Source organism: Stomoxys calcitrans, chromosome 1 (assembly GCF_963082655.1).
Source record: "Stomoxys calcitrans chromosome 1, idStoCalc2.1, whole genome shotgun sequence".
Lineage (NCBI taxonomy): Eukaryota > Metazoa > Arthropoda > Insecta > Diptera > Muscidae > Stomoxys > Stomoxys calcitrans.
This window is the reverse complement of record NC_081552.1, coordinates 262,985,154-262,998,829: the sequence shown is the minus strand read 5'-3', so window position 1 is coordinate 262,998,829 and position 13,676 is coordinate 262,985,154. Positions and strand designations below refer to the sequence as shown.

Genomic DNA, 13,676 nt, shown 5'->3' with positions numbered 1-13,676 from the left:
GTCCATGTTTTGATATAGCTGCCATATAGACCGATCTTGGATGTTGACTTTCTGCGTCTATAGAGCGCGCAATTCTTATCTGATTTGCCTGAAATTTTGCATGAGGTGTTTTGCTATTACTTCCAATAACTGCGCTAAGTATGACGCAAATCGGTTCATAACCTGATATGGCTGCCATATAAAACGATCTTGGGTCTTGACTTCTTGAGCAACTAGAGGGCGCAATTCTTATCCAATTTGACTGAAATTTTGCATGAGGTGGTTTGTTATGACTTCCAACAACTGCGCCAAGTATGGTTCAAATCGCTGTATAACCTAATATAGCTGTCATATAAACCGATCTGGAGGCTTGACTTCTTGAGCCTCTAGAGGGCGCAAATCTCGTCCAATTTGTATGAAATTTTGCACGTAGTGTTTTGATATTGCTTCCAACAACTTTACTAAATATGGCTCAAATCGGTTCATAACCTGATATAGAAGTCAAAACCCATGATCGGTTTATATGGCACCCATAAAAGCCACATTTATTATCCGATTTTGCTGAAATTTGGCACAGTGAGTTGCGTAAGGCCCTTCGATATCCTTTGTCAATTTGGACCAGATAGGTCTAGATTAGGATATAGCTGCCTTATCCGATCTCTCGATTTAAGGTTTTGGGCCCATAAAAGCCACATTTATTATCCGATCTTGCTGAAATTTGAGACAGTGTGTTATGTTAGGCCCTTCAACACCCCTCGTCAATTTGACCCAGGTCGGTCCAGATTTGGCTATAGCTGCCATATAGACCGATTCAGAGATTTAAGGTCTTAGGCCCATAAAAGCCACATTTACTATCCGATTTTGCTGAAATTTGGGACAGTGAGTTGTCCTAAGCCCTTCGACATCTTTCTTCAATTTGACACTGATCGGTTCAGATTTGGATATAGCTGTCATAGGGTCTTCTGCCGACTTAGGGTCTTTGGCCCAAAAAAGCCATAATTATTATCCGATTTTGATGAAATTTAGAACAGTGAGGTGTGTTATGTACTTTAACATTCTGCTTCAATTTGGCCCAGATCGGTTTAGATTTGGATATAGCTGCCATATAGACCGATCTCTCGATTTAAGGTCTTGCGCCCATAAAAAGTGCATTTATTGTCTGATTTTGCCAAAATTTTAGACAGTGAGTTGTGTTAAGCCCTTCGATATCTTTCTTCAATTTGGTCCAGATCGGTTCAGATTTGGATATAGCTGCCATATAGACCGATCTCTCGATTTAAGGATTTGAGCCTATAAAAAGCGCATTTATTATCCGATTTTGCTGAGATTTGGGACAGTGAGTTGCCTTAGGCCCTTCGAGATCTTTCTTCAATTTGACCATGATCGGTTTAGATTTGGATATAGCTGCCATATAGACCGATCTCTCGATTTAAGGATTTGAGCCTATAAAAAACGCATTTATTATCCGATTTTGCTGAAATTTGGGGCAGTGAGTTGTGTTACGATGTTCGACAATGTTCGTCAATTTGGCTCAGATCGGTTCAAATTTGGATATAGCTGCCATATAGACCGATCCTCCGGTATAGGGTCTCAGGCCCATAAAAGTCAAATTCATTATCCGATTTTGTTGAAATTTGGGGCAGTGAATTGTGTTAGGCCCTTCGACATTCTTCGGCAATTTGACCTGGTCGGTGCGGATGTGGATATAGCTGCCATATAGACCGATCTCTTAATTTAAAGTTTTGGGCCCATAAAAGCCACATTTATTATCCGTTTTTGCCGAAATTTGAGACAGTAAGTTCTGTTAGGCCACTCGACATGCTTCTTCAATTTGGAACAGATCGATCCAGATTTGAATATAGCTGTCATATAGACCGATCTCTCGATTTAACGTCTTGGCCCCGTAAAAGGCGCATTTATAATCCGATGTCACTGAAATTTGGCACAGTGACTTATGTTAGGCTTTTCGACATCCGTGTCGTATATGGCTGAGATCGGTTTATTTTTCGATATAAAGGGTGATTTTTTTGAGGTTAGGATTTTCATGCATTAGTATTTGACAGATCACGTGGGATTTCAGACATGGTGTCAAAGTAAAGATGCTCAGTATGCTTTGACATTTCATCATGAATAGACTTACTAACGAGCAACGCTTGCAAATCATTGAATTTTATTACCAAAATCAGTGTTCGGTTCGAAATGTGTTCAAATTTTGACAAATTTTGTTCAGCGATGAGGCTCATTTCTGGTTGAATGGCTACGTTAATAAGCAAAATTGCCGCATTTGGAGTGAAGAGCAACCAGAAGCCGTTCAAGAACTGCCCCTGCATCCCGAAAAATGCACTGTTTGGTGTGGTTTGTACGCTGGTGGAATCATTGGACCGTATTTTTTCAAAGATGCTGTTGGACGCAACGTTACGGTGAATGAACACATTTCGAACCGAACACTGATTTTGGTAATAAAATTCAATGATTTGCAAGCGTTGCTCGTTAGTAAGTCTATTCATGATGAAATGTCAAAGCATACTGAGCATCTTTCTCTTTGACACCATGTCTGAAATCCCACGTGATCTGTCAAATACTAATGCATGAAAATCCTAACCTCAAAAAAATCACCCTTTAGGTACTAAAAAGACCAATATTTTGCTATACACAATTGAACAGTGACTTGTATTTATTAGTATTTGGTCCAAATCGGAACATATTTCGATAAAACTGCAATGGGACGTAAGGTATGCAATTTTCACGGGATTTTGATGAAAGGTTGTTTACATATATACCCGAGGTAGTGGGTATCCAAAGTTCGGCCCGGCCGAACTTAACGCCTTTTTACCTGTTTTTTTACTTAAAAATAGAGTAAGGAACTTGACTAACGCAATCCATCCTGTTTTTAAGCCAAATGTATCACCTTCGATCTTTCATTAATTGTTTTAAAGCTGGCAAAACATATTACCAAATAAGCCTTGTTCTCTTTCCCAATTGTATTTTTTGATACACGTTAAGCAGACTTTTCACAACATTATCTGCCACATATTTTCCACCAGTTGAGAAACTAACACCTCATTTCTCATTCCACATGCGATGGAAAACCACCAACTTGTCCTAATGAGTGCACAGTTGATCTAGGCTGCTTTTGCCACAGCTCCCATGACTTAAATCAACCAACCAATTTTTTTTTGTTGGCACATTATGATGGTAAAAGACCCGAAATCTGTTTGCGATTTGGCAATGTTTTCAATCAGCATAAATTGGAGCAAAGAAATTAAACACGAAATTTTGAATGAATGTAGAAATTTGTGTCATATGTTGCAATTAAAAAAAAAAAATATCAAGCCAGTAATATCGGGCACTGGATTGTGACCACTATTGCAAAAGCTAACATAACTGGGACGAATGGAAAATGTGTGTGGCCACAAAAATTAGCTTAAATTAAAATGTGTGCCTTCCAATTGCAATTTATTGATAAATCATTGCATTATGAACATATGTATGTTCATAATGGATTCACGCATTTATACCCACCGCTCAAGGATGAGGACATATATTCAGTTTGTCATTCGGTTTGCAAACTCATCAAAATATCAATTCCGTCCCTACAAAGTACATAAATTCTTCATAGGATTAAAATTTCTAGATTTTTTAACAATGTCCGCATATCTGTCCTCCCCCCCTCTTTTTGCCTGATGGAATCATGCTTCAGTCTTTAAAACCAAAGGTATAAAGCCATAGTTGGGCTTCATGAGCTCTGGTTTGTGAAACAACCTCGCCGATGCTAATGATGTCAAACTGGACCTTCGTTCCATAATGAGACGATATTAGTTTTTATACCCACCACCACAGATATAACGATTTGCGATAAGGGCTACGGAGTCGAAGTCGAGTAATTTTGGCCGAAATCGGAGTCGAGCAATTTTGCCCACAGTCGGAGTCGAGATAATTATCTCGACTCCCACTCAGGATAAGATTGAAATTTTATCTTTAGAAAAATATCAATAAAACTTTGTCTTTAAAAATTTCTTTGAAATATTTTCTCGAAAAATGTCCCTGAATGTTTGTGTTTAATAAATTTCCCATGAACATTCCATTAAGGAACAGAGGATACTTCTCTCATATCAATGAGTGCAGTCCGATTACAGTTTTAAGCTCAACGAACGGCTGAACGAGTTCGAACGGCGTGTCTAATAGCGTCACCACTCGGTAGAGAAGCTTTGACATGACAGGTAAGGGAAGCATTAGTAAGGGAATAACCGAATCTTATATACCCTCCACCATGGAGGGTATAGACAGTGACTTGTGTTAGGCCCCTCAACATTCTTCTACAATTTGGCTCAAATCGGTTCAGATTTGGAAATAGCTGCCATATAGACCGATCTGCCGACTTAGGGTCTTAGGCCCAAAAAGCCATAGTTATTATCCGATTTTGCTGAAATTTAGAACAGTGAGTTGTGTTATGTACTTCAACGTTCTGCTACAATTTGGGCCAGATCAGTTCAGATTTGGATATAGCTGTCATATAGACCGATCCGCCCACTTTGGGTCTTAGGCCCATAAAAGCCATAATTATTATCCGATTTTGCTGAAATTTATAACAGTGAGTTGCGTTATGCACTTTAACATTCTGCCTCAATTTGGCCCAGATCGGTCCAGATTTGGTTATATCTGCCATATAGACCGATCCTCCGATTTAGGGTCTTGGGCCCATAAAAGACACATTTACTATCTGATTTTGCTGAAATTTGGGACAGTGAGTTGTGTTAGCCCCTCAACATCCTTCGTCAATTTTGCCCATATCAGTCCAGATTTTGATATAGCTGTCATATAGACCGATCCTCCCATTTAAGGTCTTAGGCCCAGAAAAGCCACATCTATTATCCGATTTTGCTAAAATTTGGCGCAGTCAGTTTTCTTAGGCCCTTCGATATATTTCCCCAATTTGGCCTTGATCGGTTCAGATTTGGATATAGCTGCCATATAGACCGATCCGCCAATTTAGGGTCTTAGGCCCCTAAAAGGCACATTTATTGTCCGATATCGCCGAAATTTGGTATTGAGAGTTATGTTAAACTCCTCGACATACTTTTTCAATTTGGCCCAGATCGGTCCAGATTTGCATATAGCTGCCATATAGACCGATCTCTCGATTTAAGGTCTTGGGCCCATAAAAGGCGCATTTATTGTTCGATTTCACCGAAATTTGGGACAGTGAGCTGCGTTAGGCTTTTCGAGAACTTTCTGGAATTTTGCCCAGATTTGGATATAGCTGCCATATAGACCGATCTATTGATTTAGGGTTTTGGCCCCATGAAAAGCACATCTGTAATCCGATTTCGGTGAAATTTGACATATCCGTGTCGTGTATGGTTCAGATCGGTCTATATATGGATATGGCTACCAAAAAGACCAATATTTTGTTCGACAAAATTGAACAATGACTTGTACTTATTATTAGACCAATCAATGTCCGTGACGAATTTGGTCCATTCCATTTTTCCATGGAATGGTCCATAATTCTTTTACGGCTCCTAGAAACTAACCGGCACCTTTATGTCGGTTAAGATGTACCGTTAGGATAAGCAATCAGCATATATTTAGAAAAACATATTTCGTTAGCAAGAACAACATTGCTACGATAACAGAATAACGAATGAAATCGGCTCTTAATGTATTTTATGGTTCGGGACGGCGCGTACGCCATTCCCGGCTATCAAAAATTGCACGCACGAGTTATTCACATTAGGAATAATCGCGGAGGTCAACTCAATCAAAGTGCAATGATCAAGCCTCACTCCGGGGGAACCGCCTTCATGATCACGGTAACCCCTACGCCAGGTAAGTATGCTTCACACCGCTCAACGCTTACATTTTATTCAAAACTAGAGGCGAAGTGAATGAGAGTTTTTTTCGTTTAATACAGAGTGATAAGGAAAAATCGCTTACAGCGGATACCCTTACAGCAGTATGAAAATATGTCAGCGAAATTTGGTTTTCGTTTGTGTGAATTGTTTGACCAGGTAGAAGAGGGATGAAGACAATTTTATTACTCAGAGTGAATTACTTCAGCCTTCCTTTTGAAGGAAATGTTTTCCATCCCTTTTTTTATACAATGGGCATAGGAGTGATTAGTGATGACATTGGTGTCAATTGAAAGAAACTGAAAATGTGTGTAAATGCTGATTTATTATACCCATCATCGTAGGATAGGGGGTATATTCATTTAGTCATTCCGTTTGCAACACATCGAAATATCAATTTCCGACCCTACAAAGTATACATATTTCGGATCGTCCTAACTTTCTAAGATGACTTAACGATGTCCTTGGGTTTGTCTGTCCGTCTGTTGTAATCACTCAAGTGCCCTTAAAAATTGAGATATTGAGCTGAAATTTGGCACAGATACGTCTTTTTGATGTACGCTGGCTAAGTTCTAGACCGGGCCAAATCGGACCATATTTGGATATAGCTGCTATATAGACCGATCTGCCGATAAAGAGTCTAATGCCCATAAACGCTTTATTATACCCTCCACCATAGGATGGGGGTATACTAATTTCGTCATTCTGTTTGTAACACCTCGAAATATGCGTCTAAGACCCCATAAAGTATATATATTGTTGATTGTCGTGTCATTTTAAGTCGATTTAGCCGAGTCCGTCTGTCTGTTGAAAGCACGCTAACTATAGAAGAAATAAAGCTAGCCGCTTAAAATTTTGCACAAATACTTTTCATTAGTGTAGCTCGGTTGGAATTGTAAATGGGCCAAATCGGTCCATGTTTTGATATAGCTGCCATATAAATCGATCTTGGGTTTTGACTCCTAAAGCCTCCAGAGGGCGCAATTCTTGTCCGATTTAACTGAAATGTTTCATGAGGTATTTTGTTACCACTTCCAACAACTACGCTAAGTATGGTTTTAATCGGTCCATGTTTTGATATAGCTGCAATATAAACCGATCTGGGGTCTTGACTTATTGAGCCTCTAGAGGGCGCAATTCTCGTCCGATTGAAATTGTGCACGTAGTGTTTGTGTAGCACTTCCAACAACCACGCTAAGTATGGTTTATATCGGTCCTTGCATCTTGATCCATCTTGGATCTTGACTTCTTGAGCCTCTAGAGGGCGCAATACTCACCTGATTTGACTGAAATTTCGCACGTACTGTTTTGGTATTACTTCCAACAACTGCGCTATGCATGGTTCAAATCGGTCCATTTTTTGACAAAGCTGCCATATAAACTAATCTTGGGTTTTGACTTTTTGAGCTTCTAGAGGACGCAATTCTTATCCGATTTGGCATAAATTTTGCAAAAGGTGTTTTATTGAAATTTTTCAAGTGGTGTTTTGGTGTCTCTTCCAATAACTGCGCTAAGTATGGTCCTAATCGGTCCATTTTTTGACATAGCTGCCACATAAACCGATCTTGGGTCCATGTTTTGATATAGCTGCCATATAAACCGATCGTGGGTCTTGACTTCTTGAGCCTCTAGAGGGCGCAATTCTTATCCGATTTTATTGAAATTTTCGACGTAGTATTTAAGCACTTCCAATAAGTAGGCTAAGTATGGTTTTAATCGGTCCATGTTTTGATATAGCTGCCATATAAACCGCTCTTGGGTCTTGACTTCTTAAGCCTCTAGAGGGCTCAATTCTTATCCGATTTTATTGAAATTTTGCACGTAGTGTTATAGTATCATTTCCAACAACTGCGCTAAGTATGGCTTAAATCGGTCCATGTTTTGATATAGCTGCCATATAAACCGATCTTGGGTCTTGACTTCGTGAGCCAATAGAGCCCGCAATTCTCATCCGATTTGGCTGAAATTTTGCATGAGGTGTTTTGTTATGACTTCCAATAACTGTACTAAGTATGGCGTAAATCGGTATAGAACCTGATATAGCTGCCATATATAAATCGATCTGGGATTTTGACTTCTTGAGCCTCAAGAGGGCGGAATTCTCATTCGATTTGGCAGAAATTTTGTACAAAAACTTTATTTATTACCCGATTTCGTTCTAATTTGCAAAAGTGGGTTATTTTAAGCCTCCCGTTATCTGACCCAAACATGGTTCACATCGGACTATATTTATATGTAGTTGCTATATAGACCGATCTCCCGATAAAGGGTCTGAAGAACATAAAAACTTTATTAACTACCCGATTTCGCTGAAATTTGCAAAATTGGGTTATTTTAATCCTCCCGACATCTGACCTAAATATGGATTGGATCAGACTATATTTAGATATAGCTGCCATATAGACCAATCTCCCGATAAAGGGTCTAATGCCCATAAAAGCTTTATTTTTTATCCGATTTCGCTGAAATTGACAACAGTGAATTATTTGAAGCCTTTCGACATCTGACGTAAAAATGGTTCAGATCGGACTATGTTTAGATATAGCTGCCATATAGACCGATCTCCCGATAAAGGGACTGAAGCCTATAAAAGCTTTATTTATTACCCGATTTCGCTGAAATTTAAAACAGAGGGTTATTTTATGACTCCCGATATCTGACCTAAATATTTAGATATAGCTACCATATAGACCGATCTCCCGATAAAGGGTCTAATGCCTATAAAACTTTATTTATTATCCGATTCGCTGAAATTTAAAATAGTGGGTTATCTTAAACCTCTTGATATCTGAACCAAATATGGTTCAGATCGGACTATATTTAGATATAGCTGCCATATAGACCGATCTCCCGATAAAGGTTCTAATGCCCATACAAACTTTATTAATTACCCAATTTCTCTGAAATTTAAAATAGTGAGTTATTTTAAGCCTTCCGACATCTGACCTAAAAATGGTTCAAATCGGACTATTTTTAGATATAGCTGCCATATAGACCGATCTCACGTTAAAGGGTCTAATGCCCATAAAAACTTTATTAATTACCCAATTTCTCTGAAAATTAAAATAGTGGGTTATCTTAAGCCTCACGACATCTGACCCAAATATGGTTCAGATCGGACTATATTTAGATATAGCTGCCATATAGACCGATCTCGCGATAAGGGGACTGAAGTCCATAAAAGCTGTATTTATCACCCGATTTCGCTGAAATTTGAAACAGTGAGATTTTCTGAGCTTCAGAAATTCAGCTTCAGATCGGCTTATACTTGATTGAATCTGCCAAAAAAATCAATATTTTGTTCTACAAAATTGAAAAGTAACATATATTTGTTTGCCCAAAAAGTAATTGCGGATTTTTCATATAGTCGTCGTTGACAAATTTTTTCACAGCTTGTGACTCTGTAATTGCATTCTTTCTTCTGTCAGTTATCAGCTGTTACTTTTAGCTTGCTTTAGAAGAAAAGTATATTTGATTCAAGTTCATTCTAAGTTTTATTAAAAATGCATTTACTTTCTTTTAAAAAATCCGCAATTACTTTTTGGGCAACCCAATATATTGGACCACTCAATGTCCGTGCCGAATTTTGTTCCTTAAGATAACCAATTTTCACCGGATTGTACCGAAAGGGGTTTTTCATATATGCCCGAGGTGGTGGGTACCCAAAGTTCGGCCCGGCCGAACTTAGGGCCTTTTTGCTTGTTTTATTGTAAGCATGCCCATATTGCATATTATTAAAGAACGTTAACCAGGGCATTCCCATGGAACATACTCTTACCTGTTCTTTTCACATTTATGAATGATCTTTGTAGCCCATTAATTAAAAACTGTTTTTTTTTATCATTCAACAATACAAATATCATGAGAAAAAACCCTAATCACCACTTTTGGAAATTTCCCCAGACCCCTATAGAGGGAGCGTCAAAATGTCATGATATTTAAACATTAAAAAAAAGCGCAAGTACCAGCACAAAATACAGGCAATCTACACCAATACATGATACAGTGTCACATTTTTAAATGATTGCCATTAACCTTAACAATTAACCTTATTAAAATCTGCAAAATCGTTAAATAATTGTGGAATTTTTCATTCTGCACAAATTTGCATTCGAACTAATTTCAACAGTTTAAACATGCTAGCATGAATGCTATTTTAATGATACATTTGTTTATTAACCAAATCGACTAAACAACCATCCATCTAAACAACAGATCGACCGGACCGGCCGTCCCTCCGTCCGTCCGTCCAAATCACCATCCAACCAATTTAATTCAATCTTTTTGTTGGCCAACGAGGCAATGAAATGCAACCGCTTCTGGGGATCTAGGAATTCGCTTCGCGTACACATGTCCATTGTAAAGAGCAGTGTTATTAATTTATTATGCCGATTGTAACATTTTAATTGCATTTTAAAAGCAGTGAAACATTGTTCTTTGAAGTATGAGCTTGTTGGCCATAATGACCACGCCGCAAGCAAGAGTCGAAGAATAGAAGTTTTTTTTTTGTTTGCGAAATATCTGCTTACCGATTTACTTACGAAGCTATTTGGCATTTATTCCACTCCACACCAAAGGTGTTTCAGACAATATTTCTTGGCGTGTAATCTCTGCTAAGGCAGCATTAATTAAAAGCCCCCAACCCCCTAATAATACAAAGGTAGGTGGCAAATATATATTTTAGGGAAGCCATTTGCTGCATACGCTTGTACATCTGTCCATTGGGGCCAAAAGGTGTACTACCGGCTGCCGCCTGCAGTTTCGGCAACACACAAAATTAGACATTGAAAAATTTAGCTCATTTGTCAAAATCAAAATAGCATAACGAAATAGAAATAAGTACTAGATTTGGCAATCGCTAAAAATTAGTCAAAATACTTTCAATTTACTTTTTTTAATTTGATTGTGAATGTAGGCCAAGAGGAATGGAGCTCATCAATTTAGCTAAGTTTGTTAAGTACACCAACTCCTATGTAGGTATCATGTTAGTCTTACAATCGCTGAAGAAAAAGGCCCTTAAAGTTTACAAAAAACAAGTAAAAAGGCGTTAAGTTCGGCCGGGCCGAACTTTGGAGACCCAACACCTCGGGTATATATGTTAACCACTTTTCATTAAAATCCGGTGAAAGCGGCATACCTTATGTCCCATAGCAGTTATATCGAAATATGTTACGATTTGGACCAACTACTAATAAGTACAGTACCTATATCTAAAAATAAACCGATCTGAACCATATACGACGCGGATGTCGAAAAGCCTAACATAAGCCACTGTGTCCAATTTCAGTAAATTCGGATTATAAATGCGCTTTTTATGGGCCCAAAACCTTAAATCAAGAGATCGGTCTATATGGCAGCTATATTCAAATCTGGACCGATCTGGGCCAAATTGAAAAAGGACGTCGAAGAGCCTAACACAACTCACTGTCCCAAATTTCAGCGATATCGAAAAATAAGTGCCCCTTTTATGGCCCCAAAAGCTAAAACCGAGATATCGGTCTATATGAAAGCTATACCCAAATCTGCACCGATCTGTGCGATATTGCAGAAGTATGTCAAGAGGCTTAACTAACTCATTGTTCCAACAATAAATGCGCCTTTTATGAGCCTAAAATCTTAAATCGAGGGATCGGCTCATATGGCAGCTATATCCAAATCTGGACCGATCTGGGCCAAACTGACGAAGAATGTCGAAGGGCTTAAGACACCTCACTGTCCTAAATTTCAGCAAAATCGGATAATAAGTGTGGCTTTTATGAGCCTAAGACCCTAAATCGGAGGATCGGCCTATATATGGCAGCTATAACCAAATCTGAACCGATCAGGGCCAAACTGACGAAGAATGTCGAAGGGCTTAAGACACCTCGCTGTCCCAAATTTCAGTAAAATCGAATAATAAATGTGGCTTTTATGGGCCCAAAACCCTAAATCGGAGGATCGGTCTATATGGCAGCTATAGCCAAATCTGGACCGATCTGAGCCAAATTAACGAAGGAGTTCGAAGGGCTTAAAACAACTTACTGTCCCAAATTTCAGCAAAATTGGATAATAAATGTGGCTTTTATGGGCCTAAGTCCCTAAATTGGAGGATCGGTCAATATGGCAGCTATATCCAAATCTGGACCGGTCTGAGCCAAACTGACGAAGGATGTCGAAGGGCCTAACTTAACTCACTGTCTCAAATTTCAGCGACATTGGACAATTAACGCGCCTCCTATGGCCCCAAAACCTAAAACAGAGAGATCGGTCTAATAATGGGCAGCTATATAATCTGGACCGATCTGGGCCAAATTGACGAAGGACGTTGAAGGGCCTAACTTAACTCACTTTCTCAAATTTCAGCGACATTGGACAATTAACGCGCCTCCTATGGCCCCAAAACCTAAAACAGAGAGATCGGTCTATATGGCAGCTATATCCAAATCTGAACCGATCTGGGCCAAATTGACGAAGGACGTTGAAGGGCCCAAGACAACTCACTGTCCCAAATTTCAGCAAAATTGGATAATAAATGTGGCTTTAAAGGGCCTAAGACCCTAAATCGGAGTATCGGTCTATATGGCAGCTATATCCAAATCTGGACCGATCTGGGGCAAATTAACGAGGGACAACTCACTGTCCAAAATTTCAGCAAAATCGGATAATAAATGTGGCTTTTATGGGTCTAAGACCCTAAATAGGCCGATCGGTCTATATGGGGGCTATGTCAAGATATAGTCCGATATAGCCCATCTTCAGATTTAATCTGCTTATGGACAAAAAAAGAATCTGTGCAAAGTTTAAGCTCAATATCTCTATTTTTAAAAACTGCAGCGTTTTTTCAACAGACAGACGGACGGACATGTCTAGATCGTTTTAGATTTTTGCGCTGATCAAGAATATATATACTTTATAGGGTCGGAAATGGATATTTTGATGTGTTGGAAGTGAAATGACAAAATGAATATACCCCCATCCTTCGGTGGTGGGTATAAAAACGGCTGAACTGATTTGCTTGAAATTTTCGCAGATGGTGCGTTATGGACTCGTAGTGAAAATGGGGTACTTCATTTTTTGATATTCGAAGGGGAGCCGAACTGTCCCCCTTACCCTAATTTTCAGAAATGCCAGATCTCGTAGATGGATGGTACTATTTTAGCGAAATTTTGTGTGGTCTCTTATCATATACATAAAAATCAATTTGTGTTTGTATGTTTGTGTGTTCCTTATAGACTCAGAAACGGCTGAACCGATTTTCTTGAAATTTTCGCAGATGGTGCATTATGGACTCGTGGTGAAAATAGGGTACTTAATTTTTTGATAACCGAAGGGAGCCGAACTGTCCTCCTAACCCAAATTTTCAGTAATGTCATATCTCGGAGATGGGTTTTGCGATCTTAGCGAAATTTTGTGTGCTCTCATATAGTTCCGTAAAAATAAAAATTTGGTATCCAAATTTCGGATGGGGTGCCTAGGGGGGCTGCCCCACCCTAAAACCTACCAAACATATATTTAGACCAATCACTACAATATGGGACTCAAATGAAAGGTATTTGGTATAAGAAAACGTATCTGATATCCAATTGTCGGACCAAGTGCTGGGGGGACCACCCCTTACCCCCCAAAATACCCCTTTAATCGGACATATTTACCCGCCATGGCAATATGGGACTCAAATGAAAGGAATTTGCGAGTAGAATACGAATCTGATTTCCAAATGTGGGACCACGTTTCTCGGGGTCCACCCCTTTCCCAAAACACCCCCCAAACAGGACTTATTTACTGACCATGGGAATATGGGGCTTAAATAAAAGGTATTTGAATGTAGAATACGAATCTGATACCCAAATATGGGACCAAGTGTTT

General features: G+C 39.0%; 1 protein-coding gene and 1 non-coding gene across 2 annotated transcripts in view; one reads left to right on the top strand and one right to left on the bottom strand.

Annotated features, from left to right (window-relative positions):
* Positions 1-13,676, top strand: part of LOC106089433 (cuticle protein 7) — a 64,078-nt gene that overhangs the window by 12,963 nt on the left and 37,439 nt on the right. The gene's annotated exons all lie outside the window — the stretch shown is intronic.
* LOC131994494 (U1 spliceosomal RNA) lies at positions 5,653-5,816 on the bottom strand. Its single transcript, XR_009396784.1, has one exon. It is a non-coding gene; the product is annotated as a U1 spliceosomal RNA (small nuclear RNA).